The 18787-nt window shown below is 42.4% G+C and overlaps 1 pseudogene; it reads right to left on the reverse strand.

The window, feature by feature from the left end:
• Positions 1 to 15337: 15337 nt before the first annotated feature.
• LOC102873872 lies at positions 15338 to 15969 on the reverse strand (annotated as a pseudogene).
• Positions 15970 to 18787: the final 2818 nt, after the last annotated feature.

Below are 18787 nucleotides of genomic sequence, written 5' to 3' on the forward strand. Positions count from 1 at the left end.
TGCTGGCAACGGGAGGGAGTGAGCGAGCGCTCTGCCACAGGCACTCCTCACCACAGAACTAGGAGGAAGAGCCCAAACCACCAGTCACTTCCCAGCGTGCCATCCATTAAGGAGCATGTGACAGTTAACCCTTCCATACACTACTCACAGGCCATCCCAGTAGGGGAGGGTGATGGAATCTCTCTAGGGAGATAAGTATCTCCCACAGCAATGAGATCAAAGTATTTTTTTAAATCCTGTTTTCTTGTCACCTTTGAAATTGACAAATAGTTCCTAATATAATGGAATTAAGTCATCAATAAAAGTTTCACTGTTTAAAAAGTCAAAGCGTCACAGAGGCTATCTGTCAAGCAGCAGTTGGGTGGCTCCATCAGCACTGCTGGTGCAAGTAGTCCAGAACTCCAGAGGACACACTCATCATCACCCACCCAAAAGCCCACCACTGCTTTCTGCCTCCTCCCAAGCCAGTCCCTTCTCCCTCCTCTGGTGTTCTGCCAGGGTCTGCAGGGACACATCATACTCCCAATGGGTTTTGCCCAAAGGGCAGAAGGAAACACTAAGCCCTGTTATGTGCTCTGTGGTGCTTAGCTGAATAACCAGTCCATTATGATACCTGAACAAGCAGGACCCTTGGTCTGGACTGGAGCTTTAGAGAACCCCTTCCACCTCTCTCCGGCACACATGCACACACACTCTCTTCCCTCACAGAGCACTAGAGTGCCATGGTGCCGACACAGCACAACCCTAACCCTTCACACCCTCTGTCCAGACAACCTGGCTCAGTCGCCAAGGAGACCCACCCCACGGATCCTGACCTGTGTTCCTAAGTAAGTGAATGTACCCTGGAGCTCTGGCCCCACAGTCTGTAGGGACTTGTGCAGCTAACTCAAAAGTGGAGCATCACTGGCAGGCTGCATCCGCCAATGGCTCCTCAAGAGAAAGATGAGTAGCTCTTCCTACTAAGATTTACAGCTTTGGAAAATGTAAAGAAAAATCAAATTAATCAATCTGTTAAATGCTTCCTCTGTGCATGATGTAGTAGGATCTTACTTAACAAGGTATTACTTCAGAGCATTGGCCTCTCATTCATTTTCCAATTTATCATTCTCAAAGTATAAATGTATTAGTACAATAGTCACACAACCGTACATGGCAGTTGAGGAGTATTCTGACATAGTAAATAATTCATAAAGATTAATTATGCAATTAATTAATTAAAATCAGTTCCTCATGGCAATCCCATGTGTGCCAGATTAAAGTGTGCCTCCTCGGGTTTACAAGGCTAGGAAAGTAAATTGCCAGGCCTTTCTTCTGAGGTTCCCTGAATGGATTTACACCCCAAGATTTGTGGTTAGCAATTGAAAATTAGTACCAGTTGGGCCAATAAGGGAAAAAGAATTTCTATTACCCATAAGAGTGTGTGTTTACATGTGTAGGTGATATGAATACTGGGTGAAATTACTACTGCTCTGGGACTACTAGGCAGTGTTTCATTCTGCTTTACAGGATACCTAACAACGACAGCAACATGCTGGCAACCAGACAGACTTCAAACACTAGAATTTTCTAAAATGAAATAGTTTTATGGTCTAAAATTATTTATATTAATTATATTAATAGAAAATTATGAATTTCCATTTCAAATATATAAAATTACTGATAGTACATGTTATTGTGTACCATCAAGTCAGAACTGACCCACAGAAGAGCCTCTGGTAAGCTTTCAGAGGCAGCTAATCACAATGACCATCCTTCTTTCACAGAGCAGCTGGTGGATTCAAACTGCCTGCCTTCAGGACTGCAGCCCAGCTTCTTGTCTCTAGGCTACAAGTGTTCCTATTGCATTAATGTTCATTTCATTAAAATGTCAAAGCATTGAATTAAAATTTAGGTTTAAGTTAAATTTGAGTTAAAACTTTACTATTATTTAAAAGAAAAATACAATGTCCCTCCAACTATTTTACAGAATAAGCAAACCAATAAAAAGCTCCCTGAATCTACTATGTAATATAGAATTCACTTACTAATTTAAAAGTTATGTTGAAGGATTTTGATGCCTTTGAGCTGGGATGCTGGAGAAGAGTACTGAACATACCGAGGACTGCTAAGAGAACAAGCATCTTAGAGAGATTGAAACCAGGCTGCTCCTTGGAGGCAAGAATTTTGAAGCTCCATCTCACATACTTTGGGCATTTTGCTGGGAGAGACCAGTCCTTGGGGAAGGGCATCTTGCTTGTCAGAGGGGAGGGACAGGTACAGGAGATGACCCTGGATGAGATGGATTGACATAGTAACTGTAGCAATGGGAGCGGGTGTGACAGAGACTGAAAAGTTGGCTCAGGATAGGGCAAGGTTCAGAGCTATTGTTCATATTGCTATGCGTTGTAGTCGCCTAAATGACATATAACAACAACAAAAACAATGAGTATATTATTTTCTTGCAGCGAATCAAAATAAGTTAGGACAGAACCAGGCATAGAGTCAAGTTAGCTAGGCTTGAGGAACTTGGACTGGGTAAAAGCTAAAATATTATCAAGTTTTTAAAAATGAACCTCACTAAAAAGGCCACAGACAAAGTCCCCAGCACCAGGAGCAGCCACATTTGAGGTTCAAGATGAGGCACCAGAGGTTCCTTAAGGGGGTCTGAACTGATGAAGAAACAAATTAAGAACAAGAAGCTGGACCTTCTCGATCTCCCTCACTCAGGAGCAAGAATTTAGTCAAAGTTTTAAGTCAGCCATATCGTGCTAATCTTGCCATAAAAGTAAAAAGATAAAGACAAAAGTTCTCTGGATTCTTTATGATGACATTATACTGCACAATCATCAAGGCTAAAAAGGTGAAAATAAAGAACTTTTTACCCCATGACTGAATAAAAGGTTTAAAAAACCATTCTGTAATTTCTCTTTGTGCCAGGGTTTGGTTTCTAGAGTGAGGTGTGTGTCGTGGGTGGCTTTCTCTCTGTTGTTGGTAGGTGCCATGGGGTCCCCTCTATTCACATCACATCTTTGCCAAGGTGGGGAGGTGGGAGCTTTGGGGAGAAGAGGACCACGTGTCCCTGCGCCCCCTAGTGGTGCGCACAGGTCTTGCTGAAGTAAAGTGGTAGGTAGTTTTATAGCTTCCCAAATTCCTGTTACAAGTTTCCTAGCCTATATACAAATGATGAGTATCTTTTTCTGAAATGAGAAAATTAAAATTTCACAATAAAAATTTAAAAAGGCAACATTACTTTGCATCTAACCACATTCAAAGTTACATATTTATGAAAATACAAACTTTTCAAAGTATTAGTATACTCTATTTTAAAATTTCTAGTTGTGTGAATCAGATAAATACAAAGCCAGAAACAAAATAAGGCAAGGGGTACAAGAAAGAAATATTTATGTTTATTTGGAGGCTCCTTGCTTGCTTGCTTCTTAAGATAAGACCCTCTAACATTATTGTTGTTGTTGCTGTTATGTGTCGTTGAGTCTCCTGTGAGTCATAGCGATCCTATATACAACAGTCCTAAATGCTGCTTTATCCTGTGCTCATCTCATTATCTCCAACACACCTATCCCCATTACCCGAGTCACTGAATCAATCCACCTCATAGAGGGTCTTCCTCTCCTGCGCCATCCCTCCACCCTCCCAAGCATGACGTCCCTCTCCAAGGACTGGTCCTGCGTTGCAACAAGTCCAAAGTATGTCAGACAAAGCTTCAGAATCCTTGTCTCCAAGGAGAAGCCTGGTTTCACCCTCTCCAGGATGAATTTGTTTGTTCTTCTAGCAGTCCATTAGAATATCCTAATACAGAACTTTTTAGGAGTCTATTAAATTTATAAAGATATACTGGCAAATAAATGAAGATAAATTAGCAGTACAATCTTGAAATTTACAAGATCTTAAAAATTTAATTGAGAGGTTATAGCTTATGATATTTTCAATTGAATCATATACATGTGAAAGTCAGATATGAGAAAGAAGACTGAAAAAGAAAGGAAGCATTCTAATTGTGGTACTGGCAAAGAATACTGCGTATATTCTGTATTCCAGAAAAAAAAGAACACATACCTTTTAAAGGAGTGCAGCCTGAATGCTCTTTAGACAGGAGAAGATTTCATCTCATTTTTTTAAAAATAAATTTTTTTATTTTAATTGTGATTTTAACAAAAGTTTACAGGAAAGTCAGATTTTTCATTCATTCACTGTTGTACATTTTACCACCTCTCCCTCCTTTCCCCCAGTTGTACATTTTACCACCTCTCCCTCCTTTCCCCCAGTTTACTTTTCAAAAATATTCATTTATTGGCTAGAGAAGCTGTGGTATATTCGCACAATGGAATACTATGCTGCATTAAAAAATAAGGAACTCATGCAATATTATTCAAAATGGTTGACTCAATATCCCAGTCACAAAAGGACAAATATTACATGATGCCACTGTTGTAGAATGGGACTGTCCTTGGGGTTGGGGAGAGACTGAGTAAGATGGGTTCAATAATGTATACTGCACTGAAACAGAGGAGGGAGAAAACTGTTCAAAAGAGATATATAACTAGGTATTTCTGTCATCACAGGAGTCTAGAGCGAGGGCTACATGGTGGAGGGGACCTGGGGGAGGGTTTGTAAAACAATGAAAGAATCTTTTACTTTTCCATAATTTTTGACTCATGTACTTATAACTGGTTAGTCAAATTTGTGTCTTCTAGGTTGCAACACCCCCATGATACATCTTCAAGGATGTACGGCCAAGCACAATCAATAAGAGTGCATCTAAATTCCAAAATCAATCTCCATAATAGTCTATGTGTTTCCTACTGCCAAAGGGGCCCTTTGGAGTAGTGAGAGAAGATCTTCACCCTGAAACCCACAGCGTCCCTTTTCAGCAGGAAGTAGCTAAGGGAATACACCATCCCCTTTTCCTTATGACTCAAGGTGAAGTCTCTCTCAGGGAAGAGTGATAGGGAATGGCAAAGGACACACTGACAAAGAAGATTAATCAGAACTGGCTTTGACAAGCACTGTGGCATTTGGACAAGAACAAACTGGAAGGAGGGTAGAGAGAATAGTGCAACAATGAATGAATGGAAACCCAAAATCTCTGTAAATGTTTATGAAAATTAATAAAATATAATTATAGAAAAAAAAGAAACAAAAAAATATTCATTTATTGTTGCACACACCTCCCTTCCCCCCACCCCTGTCCTCTTTGCAATGTACCTCTTATTCTGGCCTGTTGTCGTACATATAACGTCTAATCATATATTCATTTTAAACAGTTCATTCCTTCATCTGTATCAATGCAGTATTCATCATTTATCCCCTTTTCTCAGTTTCCCCCAAACTCTATGTCAGTCCTGTTTTATAACAGTGGTTGTTGTTGATATGTACCGTTAAGTTGCCTGTGACTCATAGTGACCCTATGTACAACAGCTCTGAACTCTGCTCTATCCTGAGCCAACCTCACTATCTCTGAGACACCTACTCCATTACTCCCGTCACAGTCAATCCACTTCACCAAGGGTCTCCCCTTCCTGTGCTGTCCCTCCAACTTCCAAAGCATAATGTCCGTCTCCAAGGACTGATCCCTCCCTGCAACATGCCCAAAGTATGTCTGAAGTACGGCACTTCAGAATCCTTGCCTCCAAGGAGCAGTCTGGTTTCTTCCACTCAAGGTTGAATCTGTTTGTTTTCTTAACAGTCAAAAGTATATTCAATGCTCTTTTCCAGCACCATACCTCAAAAGCATCAACTCTCCTTCTATCATCCATAGTCATTGTCTAGCTTTCTGATACATCGCACGTAATTGTGAAGACCACGGCCTGTATCAGGTGCACCTTAGTCTCCAGACTGACACTGTTGCTTTTCAGTACTCTGGAGAGGTCCCTGACAGCAGACTTTCCCAGTGCAATTCGTCTTTTAATTTTCTGACTTCTGGTACTGAGAGTGTTGGTTGCGGATCCAAACAAATTAAAGCTGTCAACAATCTCAATCTCTTCACCATCCATCATGGTGCTGCTAATCAGCCCAGCAGTGTGAATCTTTGTTTTCTTGATATTAAGCTTCAATCCATATTGAAGGTTGCAGTCCTTGACCCTCTGTGGCAAGTGCTAACATTCATGTTATACAGTATTTGTCCTTTTGTGACTGAGATATTTCACTCAGCATAATGTCGTCCAGGGTCACCCACGCTGTATAATATTTTATGAGTTCCTGTTTTGTCAGTGCTGCACAGTATTCCACTGTGTGAATATACCATAGTTTTTCTATCCATTCATTTGTCGATGGGACTTGGGTTGCTTCCATCTCTTTGCTATTGTGAATAATGCAGAAATATGAGTATGCTTATATCTTTTTGGTGGCAGCTCTGGTTTCTTTAGGGAATGTTCCTAGTAGTGGAATTGCTGGGTCCAATGGTATTTCTATTTCCAACTTTAAAAAAAAAAATTAAATTATTTTTTTATTTCTAACTTTTTGAGAAAGCGTCATGCTGCCTTCCACAGTAGTTGCACCATTTCACACTTCCACCAGCAGTTAGTAAGTGTTCCAATCCCTCCACAACCTCACCAGCATTTGTTATTTGCTGCTCTACTGAACTTGGGGTAAGATGATACCTGATAGTTGTTTTTATTTGCATCTCTCTGAGAGTGAAGGATTTTGAACATTTCTTCATGGGTTTGTTTGCCATCTGAACATCTTCTTTGGTGAAGTATCTATACATATCCTGTGCCCATTTTGCAACTGGATTGTTTATCTTTTCTTGTTGAGGTGGTATAAATTTTAGGTATGAGTCTGTTATTAAGTATGTCCTTACTAAATATTTTTTCCCAGTCTGTAGTTTTCCTTTTAACCCTGTTGGAGAAGTTTTTTTGATGTGCATAGGGATTTGATTCCTAGAAGGTCTCATTCATCTATTTTATTCTCTCCTTGTTGTAGGGATTTCATCTCACTTTGGACGTGCCATCAAGAAGGGTGGACACTATACTGAGTGTAGTAAAAAAAAGTCAAAGTCATTGCCTTTGAGTTGGAACTAACTCATAGCTTACCTTCCTGTAAACCACATGGGAAGTAACTACCCACAGTTCTCTAAGGAGCAGTTGGTGGATTAGAACCACCCGCCTTTGGGCTGAGTAACTCCCTACTACTAGGTTACCAAAGCTCTCAGGATGAAGCAGAGTTGGCAAAAGAGAGAGAGACAGATCTTCAGGGCCAAATGGCTCAAACAGCAACAACTAGGAGATTGGTATAGGAGCAACATTTTGTTCTGTTTTACAGGTAAAATTGTAGCCAACTGGATGGCAAACAACAACAAAAGAAAATGTTGTGAAAGATACTAATACTAGGCTCATCCAAAATTTATGTTTCTAGTGGTGTGGTCATGAGTCAGCACATTTCTCAATCCTTGGTTCAACCAGATCAAATCCAGCTAGGTGCCTGCTAACCAAATGGCACCTAACAGCCTCTCAAAGACGTGCTCATCACCTGACCATAATAGTGCTACTTGCTACATAAAAGTGGCAGTACCAAATATTTCACCTTCATCTAATACTCACTTGGTGTTTTCCTCGTCAATGGCACAACCCGATGCAAAAATAAATCTCCCCAACATAATGGAGATAGTATTCTTTTCTTTTCCAAAAGAGCAATTTAGAATCCATCTGCGTGAAAAGGTGGATGATGCCGTAATTGTGGTAAATCTGGGCCCAGGCGCTGGAGAGGAGCGCTAATGGAGCAGCAGCCGTCTCACTACACGTTAATTTGTTTTAGAGTCATTTCAACTAAGCGGCCAGAGGGAAGGTGGCGTCCTGACTCTGTTGTCCCCGCTTCTGCTCTCCCCACATCCTGGGATCCTCTATCACTTCCTGCTTTGGTTCTCCCTTCATCGTAGGATTATTCACGAGTAACCTGAAAAGAGGATGCCAGCACCCAGGAGACCTGAGGAAGTCATAGCACAGCAGCCATGGCCTACTGCACCACACGTGTCTTCTATAATGAGTCAACTGACAAAAGGTTACAGTTTAAAAAATAGTTTTCAAGCTCTTTCCCCTCCACCCACCCCTCAATTTAAGTGCATCTGTTTTATACTTCAGTCAGTGCTGTTTGTAAGTTAACAAGGACATGTAATTATAGGAGAATGTCTAAGCAGCCAGCTCCCATTTAGCATTCTAGGTACATGGTTCATTTTCTACTAGCAGGCTACCAGTCTGCCGTATCGTGGTCGCTTGCATTTTGTTGTGACGCTGGAAGCTGTGCTATCAGTGCTTCAAATAATACTATGGTCACCATGATAACAAGTTTCAATGGAGTTTCCAAAGTTAGTCTAAGAGAGGCCTGGACATTTGAAAATCAACCAATGAAAAGTGCTGTTACATTCCATCTCTTGGGACTCAGCAACCCCTAAGTACAACACCTCTGAACCCTGCTCTATCCTGAGCCACCTCACTGTCTCTGACACACTCACTTCCATTACCCCAGCCTCTGAGTCAACCCACCTCAGGGTCTTCCACTCATGCGCTGTCCCTCTACCCTCCAAAGACTGGTCCTTCTCCAAAGACTGGGCTCTCTTTGCAACATTATGAATCACAAAAGAATACCATCCAACTTGCCTGTTTTGGACACACCATCACTGAGGATGGCACAGGACTGGGAAATGTTTTGTTCTGTTGTACATCAGGACACTGTGTGTTAGGAACTCATTTAACTACAAAAGTCTATCCTGTTGATTTTATTGTTTCCCATGTCTTCAGAATAAAGACCCTAAAATGTAAGGTTCTTAGAGTATTAAGACAAAAGTCTTAACACTTACTTTTCTAGTACTATAAGAAGAAAATAATAATATATTTATTGACTACTAAAATACTGCCAACACATGGCAAACTGGGTCATAATATTAAAGGGCCTCAGAAATGTCTTGTTAATAACACAACTGACAAATATTCATTCAACCATCTGTCCAACATTAAGTGAGTACCTACTGTATACCAGACCCTGCCCTAAAGGTGTATCCTAAACCAAACTGACAAAACCTCAGCTTTCACAGAGCTTATATTCTAATGGCAAAAAGAAACAAACACCAATAGTTAATGCAGAGATGACAAGTGCCATGCTGGAAAGATGACAGGATGGGGTACAGTGCAGGGGATGGCAGCATTACCTTGGTGAGAAGTTTCAAAGGAGCAAATCCCCTGGATGGCAAGGACACTGGCCAGGAATGTGTCTAGGGAAGAGTGTTGTAGGAGGGACGAAAAGGGCAAAGCTCTTGAGGCAGAAGTGGCAGCAGCAGTGTGCCTGCACCTACCTGCAAAGGCTGGGTCTGCAGAGGAGACGAGGAGGAGAAGGGCCCTGAGGGGAAGTCCCTGGGGGATCTGAGGGGCAGATACCTGGAGACTCCTTGCCACCACAGGATTGTGGTGATCACTCTCCACAGAATGACCATTGCAGAACTCTCAGCAGGAGGGGTATAGCCTGACCTAGTGAGGACAGGCAGAGGAGAAGGGCTCAAGCAGGGAGAGCTGTCCATGTAGGAGGAAGTATACAGACTCAGCACATGTTGTTAAGGTGTAGCTCCAGATCTGCAGATGGTGCAATGTGAGGGGAAGAGAAGGCCCAGCCACAGCTTCTGTGTACTGGAAGGATAACGCAGCTGAGCCACAGCATGGAGGGAGAAGCAGGACTTAGGTGTGTTGTCTTCTGGTGGAGATGTCTGCAAGACATTCAGGGCAGATGCTGGGAGGACATGGAGTCTCTGCTGGGGCCACTGGGAGAAGCCTTGCTGAAGATCTCAGCTGGGCTCACCAGCAAACAGTGAGGTGGGCAGGCGAGATGACGAAGTAATAAAGTAACTGAGACAGGCCACATTGAGGACTGAAGGCTTGACGGCACAGCTGCTAGGAGGGGGACAGCCAGCGAGGCTGAATGAACCGTGGGAGCCCATGATGTGACTACAGCCACGAGTCCTCGGAAACCTCACTGAAGTCAATCAGATGGACTCTGTACCAATGGCATGAAGGCACAAAGACAAACCACATCTGTACAAGTGTCAGTCACTGAATATGACGGAAGCCAGTAAAGTGGATTTTGTACGGACTCTGTGAGGGTGTGTGGAGGTGCCTTGCACAACAATCTTGGACGTTACACTCTGTTCACCACAACTACAGCGCCACACTGACCTCTCACAGTCAAGGTGTCTTGGCAAGTCTCTCTTCCTCCTCCTCATCTGCAATCATGACAGTGACAGCATACACATCTCTGACACATGGCATGATGTAACGTCTGCTCTGTGCCCCGTAGATGGTCTTCTTTCAAGGTTCCATCTTCAGGTGAGGACATAGTAGGTGTCCCCTGAGTGTTCACTGCTGTAGTAATTAACAGCTTTATGAGGAGAGGACTAGAGGCTGGAGGGGATATGTGGCCACCTTCCAAGCCCAGTTAGTGGGGGGACCTGGTAGGAATCCAGCACACACTGGCCTAGAACCGAGTTCTTGCCACTGGCAGTGCTGTCCAGTGAACGTAAAATCATGGCTACATGGGTTCAGATAGAGGTTTTTCTCGAAATGCTACAGTCGATCATCCCTAGGACACTTTCCTGAACCAAAACGGGACAAAGCAATAATGTAGTCAATAGTTATTCATGAAGGAAACATTTTAGCTCATTCTCAGACTCCCTAAAAACAAAACAAACAAAACACCTAGCCAAATTACCCGATATGTATCCCAGATAAAATCTAAAATAACACCAACTTTTAGAGTTCACAGACACAGTTCAAAGCTATGACGGCTTGATGCTGAGCACAGTTCCCGGGAAGGAGCCTGGTGAAGCCGCCCTCACTGCTCAGCTGTGTGCTGCCATTTTATCAACTCAGTAGAAAACAAATGCTGAGCACCAGTTGAGCTTCTCGCATTTTTTTTTTCCTTAATAGTGAAAATCTACAGATTTCTTTGGGCTAGCTAAAACAAGTACTGTTGTTGTTGTGTACCGTTGAGTTGGGACCGACCCTCCGCTGATCCTTTGGTGGGTTTTTAGAGGTGGCTCATCACCATCTTACTCTGGTGGAGCAGCTGGTGGATTTAAACCGCGTGCCTTTGGAATTGTAGCACAGTTTCTTGCCACTAGGCCATCAGAGCTCCCCAAAACAAGTACTAATGGGTTTCATAAAAGTGGTCTTTAAAAAAGCAGGGGTCTCTTAGGCTACATTCTCCAGAGAAGCAAACATCACCTCCTCTTTGGCTGACCTACTTTTCTCAGCATGCTGTCTTTTCCCAAAGTATGTGAGATGACGCTTCACCATCTTTGCCGCCAAAGGACACCCTGGGTGCACTTAGGTTAGGATTTACAACATACATACAGTTATATTACGCTAAGGATCACTGCACACAATACTGACTATCATCAGGGATGTCAGTGTTACTTCTTAGTGAACTCCCTAACTGTGAGTTCTGTGTGGCCGTTGCAGAGAACTGGTAGGAAAACAGGAACTGGACTTGTAATTGGACACCGAGGGACATGAATTCACACAATATAAGTGGACGCCCTCGCGTCCACCCAGCTTTTATAACCTGCAACTTCCCTTTGCTGAATCATGATAATGAATTCAATGAAGAAATTTACATTTTCACTCATCCAGAAGAATGGCAGTCCCTTCCCATAAAGACTGACAGCCGTGAAATCTGTAAAATCCGATGGAGGGTCACTAGGAGTTGGAATTAACTCGACAATCATAGGTCATTAAATCAGTTTTGGTCAAAAAGACAAAAGTACATTTTTCAAATCAAAGACTTTGAAAGGCAGTAAGTAGCACATTTCGAATGACTAGGCTCTTCCCTCCAGAGCTGTATCTCAACCATTTCCAGATTTTCCAGTCAAACTTCCTCAGGATTTAAGAATAAAAGATACAAAATATCACTGATTATATTTGTACCGCTGTTGTTAGGTGCCACCGAGTTGTGTACAACTCGTAATGACCCTATGAACAACAGATATAAACCCTGTCCTATCCTGTCGCCATCCCTGACATATTTTTAAGAGGAAATAAACCACTTGGGTGTGACAATCCCGATCACACTGTGTTCAGGAACCACGGTAAATCTCACTAGAAGTGAGGATGGGGTTGGGGGAACATGTATCAGGACCCAGAACCAGTGGCACTCAGGTTGAAAGGCCTGCATGGGACTCAGCAGCTCACAGGCAAGACAGCACCATGGTACTGCAGCCCAGGGTACCTTCACCTGTGGTTTATAAGGACATTTCTACTAAAATTAGCTTTTGGTTACTAACAGCCCCATCCAACAGGTGATTCTCCAATGAGTGCCCCCTCTAACAAGTCTGAATCTGGCCCAGAGAGACTGAGCATGGGATTGATGCCCCCCAGGACCGGGTATTAATGAACCTCAGGTGCCGACTCCTGCACAAATCTATGCCCCTTCTCCCAGAATCACTCCATGTCACAAAGCAGATATACTAGGAAGTCGTCACTAAAAGGAAGATGCTTTAGATTACTGCTTCCTGGAGGCGAGCTGGGATGGTCATGAGTCAGGCCACCTCATTCAATGGTCTTGATATCATTTCAATCTCTCTGAAATGTGCTTTCCATCCTGATGCAGTAGCCCTCACCTACCTTCCCTCTCCACTGACTAGAACATAGAAAAAGCTCTGTCACTGCTTTGCCACTGAAAGTCTCCACAGACTGAGGTGGCCTTGGAGGCCTTTCCATCCCAGGTTCCATAAACCCCATAATCCTTAGAGTCAGGGAAGGGGCCCTCAGCCCTTTCCACTCCATCTACAAAGGTAATCTTTTGCGTGGCAGGGAATTACACAGCCACAGAAAGACACAACTTTGGAGATTCATCGACCTCTCCCAAGAGCCTCCAAATTGTTTTGAAGTAGAGGTGAAGTCAAGAGGGTTCCTGAGATTCTGAGGAGAGTAGGAGCCTAAGCTGAGGCAGAAGAGTGGGATGCCATGCTGGACAACAGAGCACCTGATTTAATTGGGAATAGAGAGTGAGCCACATTTATTTAAAAACTCTAGAACTCTGTGATTGTGTGGGTAAAGCTGTTTGGCCTCTGACGCGCCAGTCATCTTGGAGCTGACTAGCCACGCTCCCCTTCTGAAGGCCTCCCCCCTGCCTTCAGCCTCCCCCTGCCCTCAGCCTCCCCCCTGCCCTCAGCCTCCCAGTGCCCTCAGCCTCCCTCTGCCCTCAGCCTCCCAGTGTCCTCAGCCTCCCCCTGCCCTCAGCATGCAGCAGTGAGGCCACGATCACCAGATCACCGCGGACCACAGCACTCATCAGAGGGGGAAGAGTAAGGAGCTCAGGGAGAGGATGGAACCCAAAAGCAAGACGGTGGTTTCAACATGGCCAGGACAGCAAGAAGACATGCAAGAGCGCCATGAATTCACGAGAGAGATCTTTTTAAAGGAAGTAAATTATTTACTGACTTCTTACTAAGGACCAAAAACAAGCATATATAAGTTTTATCAACTCAGTCTTACTGAAACTGGCAACTGTTACATTTAGAACTTGATAAACCAAAGTCCCCTAATGTCATAAAAAAATATCTGGCTGCTAACTAAAAAGTTAGTGGCTTGAACCTATGAGCTGTTCTGAGAGTCAGAGAGAAAGATTTATAAAATTTATGAAGATGCCTTGGGAAGGTTACAGAGTTCTATTTGTCCTACAGATTTGTCCTATAGATTTGTTGTCGTGAGTCAAGAGAACCTGATGTTGTTTTTGTTATGTGCCGTCGAATCACTTGCAACTCTTAGTGACCCTATGTACAACAGCCCTAAACCCTGCTCTGTCCTATGCCAATTGCACCATCTCTGACACACCCATCCCAATTACCCCAGTCACGGAATCAATCCACCTCATAGAGGGCCTTCCCCTCTTGCGCCATCCCTCCACCCTCCCAAGCATGATGTCCTTCTCCAAGGACTGGTCTCTCCTTATAACACGTCCAAAGTATGTTAGATGGAGCCTCAGAATCCTTGCCTCCAAGGAGCTGCCCGGTTTGACCCTTTCCGGGACGAATCTGTTTGTTTTCCTAGCAGTCCATGGTACCCTCAATACTCTTCTCCAGGACCACAGCTCAAAGGCATCAATTCTCATTCTATCCTCCCTACTCATTGTCTAACTCTCTGATGCATAACAAGTGATAGCAAAGACCATGGCCTGTATCAGACACACCTTAGTCTCCAGAGAGACACTACTGCTCTTCAGTACTTTGGAGAGGTCCCTAACAGCAGACTTTCCCATCACAATATGTCTTTTAGTTTCCTGGCTACTGGTGCTGAGAGTGTTGACTATGGAGCCAAGCAAACTGAAGCTGTGAACAATCTCAATCTCTTCACCATCCACCCTGATGCTGCCAATTGGTCCAGTGGTGAGAATTTTTGTCTTCTTGACATTGAGCCTCAGTCCATATTGGAGGCTGCAGTCGTTGACCCTCTGCAGCAAGCGCTTCAGGTCCTCCTCAGTTTCAGCAAGCAGAGTTGTGTCATCTGCATAGCGCAGATTGTTGATAAATCTTCCACAAATCCTGATGCCGCATTTCTCTTCATAAAGCCCAACCTCCCGGATGATCTGTTCTGCATACAGGTTGAAAAAGGTATGGAGACAGGACACATATCTGGTGTATGCCCTGACCAATTTTTAAACCATGTAGTGTTCCCTTGCTCTGTTCTGACGACTGCCTCCTGGTCCAAGTATAGGTTTCACATTAGCACAATCAAGTGTTCTATGATTCCCATTCTTCTCAGAGTCAGCCACAGTTTTGTTATGATCCACACAGTCAAACGCCTTCGCATAGTCAATGAAACACAGATAGACATTCCTCTGGTATTTCCTGCTTTCAGCTAAGATCCATCTAACATCAGCTACAATATCCCTAGTACCACGACCCCTTCCTTCTAAACCCAGCCTGGATTTCTGGTAGTTCTCTGCTGACATGTTGTTCCAGTCGTTTTTGGATAATCTTCAGTAGAATCTGCTTGCACGTGAAATGAATGATATTGTTATAGAACTATAGAGAACTTGATAGTATAGGAAATTATTTTTGCACCTTATCTTAATAAATACATATAAAATATTAAGCTAAAGCAACGGAACCATAAAATTATTTTATACAAGCTTTGGATTGGTAAGATTTGTTTTTTGTTGTTTTTTTTTTTTAGTGCTAAGCAGACTTTATTCATTCCAATTAGGTATTTTCTCCCATAAACAGCAAATGATGCCAAGAAAAATTTACTCTTGAATAGAGTATGTATATATTTCAAGAACAATGAAAAGTTTTTAAAACAATGTTGTTTTTCTGATTTAGCTTTAGAAAGTACATTAGATGTTTATTTCCAGAATCCGTCCTTTACAGAGAAGGCAAGAAATTTCTAAAGTCCATCCTTGGACTCTTCTGGGATTCCTGTTGACTAAGCAGCAACTTTAGTTGAGAGACCTGCTTCTTCATTTTGCTCATACTCTTGGAAGAAGAGAAAGTGGGTGTTGACTGTCCGTCCAGACGTAGCTGTTCTGAAAATCAGTGCTGGACTCTTCCCTGTGGAACCAAACCTCTCATGGTTTGAGTTTGCAGAACTTGGAGTCTTTCTCTGGGGTGTCTTCAGGGAAGACTGAGGTGTGCTATGATTGCTTGTCAATGATGATAGAGAGTGTCTACTTTTACCACAATGTTTAACTGTCCTGTTGCACATTTTACAAGTAACCAACAACACACTATTGGAGTCTTCGTACTTTTTCACAACTTTTGCTTCTTTAAAAGTGAGTGTATAACGTTTTGCTTCTTAATTAAGAAGTCTCTGTATTTGGGGTGTCATTTTGAGCTTGGGTTTGAGACGCACTCTAGAGTTATCCAACACCAACAAGTGGAAACAGTGGGGACATGTTTCTTCAAAAGTGTTCTTAGTATAGGAGATAGCGGGCCTGGCTCGGGCAGCTGGCTTGCAGTTTCCGTGCTGCAGTCTCCAGGTAGGGTTTCTGCCTCATCGTCGTCAATGAGACCGCAGCACTCCAGAAGCACGCTTCTTGGCGTGGTCGTTTTGATTCCAAATTCTGGATTGGTAAGTTTTTTTAAAAAATTAAAAAAAAAAAAAAATTTAAGGGCCATACTGACATTGGCATTTGCAATCTGGTAAATTTTTTTAAAATTAGGCAAGATGTATGAATTCCATGAAAACAAACTCTTTCATTCAATTTATTATAGTTACATAATTTTATAAAATTTAATTATGAGTCAAATCACTCACTGCCTCAGGGGCATATGGAAAAGGTTAAAATGAAGCCATGTAACTAAAACCACAGAGCTCACCAGACAGAGCTGCAATCCAGTCTCACACTGGAACAGTGTGGTAACATTAAAGATACAAAATGAAAACAAACTTCTTCTTAGTAGTTGCAACAGTGTGGCATCTACCTCAAGGTTTGTCTGAGAGGCTAGAGGCTACCCTACAGCACCATCTACTGTTCCAACGGGGTTCATCCAGACTGAAAGGCCCAGTCAGCAATGGGCTGAGCTCACAGCAGAGTCTGATGTTCCTGAGTCGGCTTGCCTCTCACACTGGGCCTGGTCACCACAGCTGGCCCAGACTTGTCAGGTGTGAGCTGGGAACTTGAAGGAATTTTTGCTATGAATTGCCTGGTACTGTCAGACTTGGTGTTGCCAGAAAGGGGCCTGTCACAGACTGCTAGGTCTAAGTATTCTTCGGATGTGCTTAAAACTTTTTAAAAAAAACACAGAAAATTAGCACCAGAGATGGCCACTCTCATGACTATAATGGGCCAAGACAAAACAAAACCACAACAAAAGAAAATCTGGACACTGCTAAAACATAAAATGGTACAAACCACAAATAGCTTCCCATCCTGATTAACTTATGTAACTGCTGTTAGACATATTAGTTTTAGCTTTGCTTTCCTATTTCATTTATTAGTTAAGACTTAGTATGAATGTCAGTCATAAAATTATCTAGCAGCAACCAATCATGAAGTTTCTTAAACTTCCCCAAAGTCATTTGCCACAAGCTCAATCCTATAACAAATATAAAATAATCTACCACAAGAAAATCCAATCATTAAGCCCTTTTGCAAGGTATTGTCAAGTTAATTCAATATCTATGTTGTTATGTGTCATTGAGTTGCCTGTGACTGACAGCAACCCTATGTACAATTGTTCTGAACTCTGCTCTGTCCTGAGTCAGCCACACTCATTGCAACATACCTAACCCCAATCCTCTAGTTACTGTGTCAATCCATCTCACCAGGGTCTTCCTCTCCTGTGTTGACCCTCCACCCTTCCAAGAATTATGTCCTCCAAAGATTGCTCCCTCCTGGCAACATGTCCAAAGAATGCTTCAAAATCCTTGCCTCCAAAGAACAACTTGTTTTCACCTTCTCCAGGATAGACCTGTTTATTCTTAGTGGTCCATGGCATGTTCCATACAGCAGCACAACTCAAAGGCATAGATTCTTCTTCTGTATCCTTAGTCACTGTCTAGCTCTCTAAAGCACAGCATGTAACTGAGACCACCATGCCTGACCAAGCACTTCTTAGTCTCTAGACTGGCATCATTGCTTTTCAGCACTCTGGAGAGGTCCCTGTCAGCAGACTTTCCCAGTGTAACGTATCTCTTGATTTTCTGACTGCTGGTGCCAATGGTGTTGATTGTGGATTTAAGCAAGCTGAACTTGCTAACAACCTCAGTCTATTCAACAGAGCCAATCTCTGTCCATTCTTGTACCATCTTCAGATTCATGTGAACGTTTCGGCCCATTGTTTTGGTTACTGTCAATCCAATTTCTGTCCATGGTGTATGCTCTTTCATATCATAATGAGTAAGAAGTCCAACTTGTTTCACTATAAGTGTGTTTCTAGTGGTATTTAGCTAGCAAACATTAACCCTATCAAAGACAGAATTACATGAACTTTATGTTATAAAACATAAAATTTAAGTTATTCCATAATATGTTGGGAAAGGTTGTATAAATTATAACTGACAAACAAAATATATTAAAAACTGAAAGGAAAATATAGAGAAATATATTCTTTAAATATTATCACAGGGTTTTTCTTCAGTCCTGTTGTAAGGTCACCACATTAAACATGAAAAGGCAGGAAGTAAATGTTAAAGGTACATGTCATGAACCCAAACCATTTTTTAAGTTCTATTTCATAAGCCAATAATTGAGATAGAAAAAAATCAATTAATCTAAAGAAGGCAAAAAAGGAGGAAACAACAAAGAAACAATTTTTTTTAAAACATAACAAAATGGCCATGACACACAAATTTGTGAAGAGTTCCATGTTTTTACAGAGTAGAAAGGATTGGCCACCCACTTCCGAAATGACAGGCCTTCAAAAACCCTATGTACAATAGAGCACACTTAGACTATCACTTGGACTGGAGTGGTGGGAATAAGTGCGTTTGGGATGGCTAGGTTGGCACAGGATAGAATGGCATTTAGAGCTCTTGTACACAGGGTTACTATGAGTCACAAGTGACTCAATGGCACATATCAACAACAACAACAACAATAACAAAATGGTAGATGAACACAACTGTTTTGACAATCACATTTTAATTAAATATTAAGTTGTGGCCTTGGAGAAGAGCACTGAACATCTCATGGACGTCCAAGAGAACAAATGGATCCGTCTTAGAGAGGGTGCAGCCGAAGTGCTCTTTTCTTTGGAGGCAAGAATGATAAGGCTTCACCTCACATACTTTGGACATATTACTAGGAGGTCTATTCATTGGAGAGGGACATGATGTGGAGAAGGGGAGGAAGACCCTTACCCAGGTGGACT

The sequence above is a fragment of the Elephantulus edwardii genome, unplaced genomic scaffold (genome assembly GCF_000299155.1).
Source record: "Elephantulus edwardii isolate Elephantulus edwardi_28Jun2011 unplaced genomic scaffold, EleEdw1.0 scaffold00228, whole genome shotgun sequence".
Classification (NCBI taxonomy): Eukaryota; Metazoa; Chordata; class Mammalia; order Macroscelidea; family Macroscelididae; genus Elephantulus; species Elephantulus edwardii.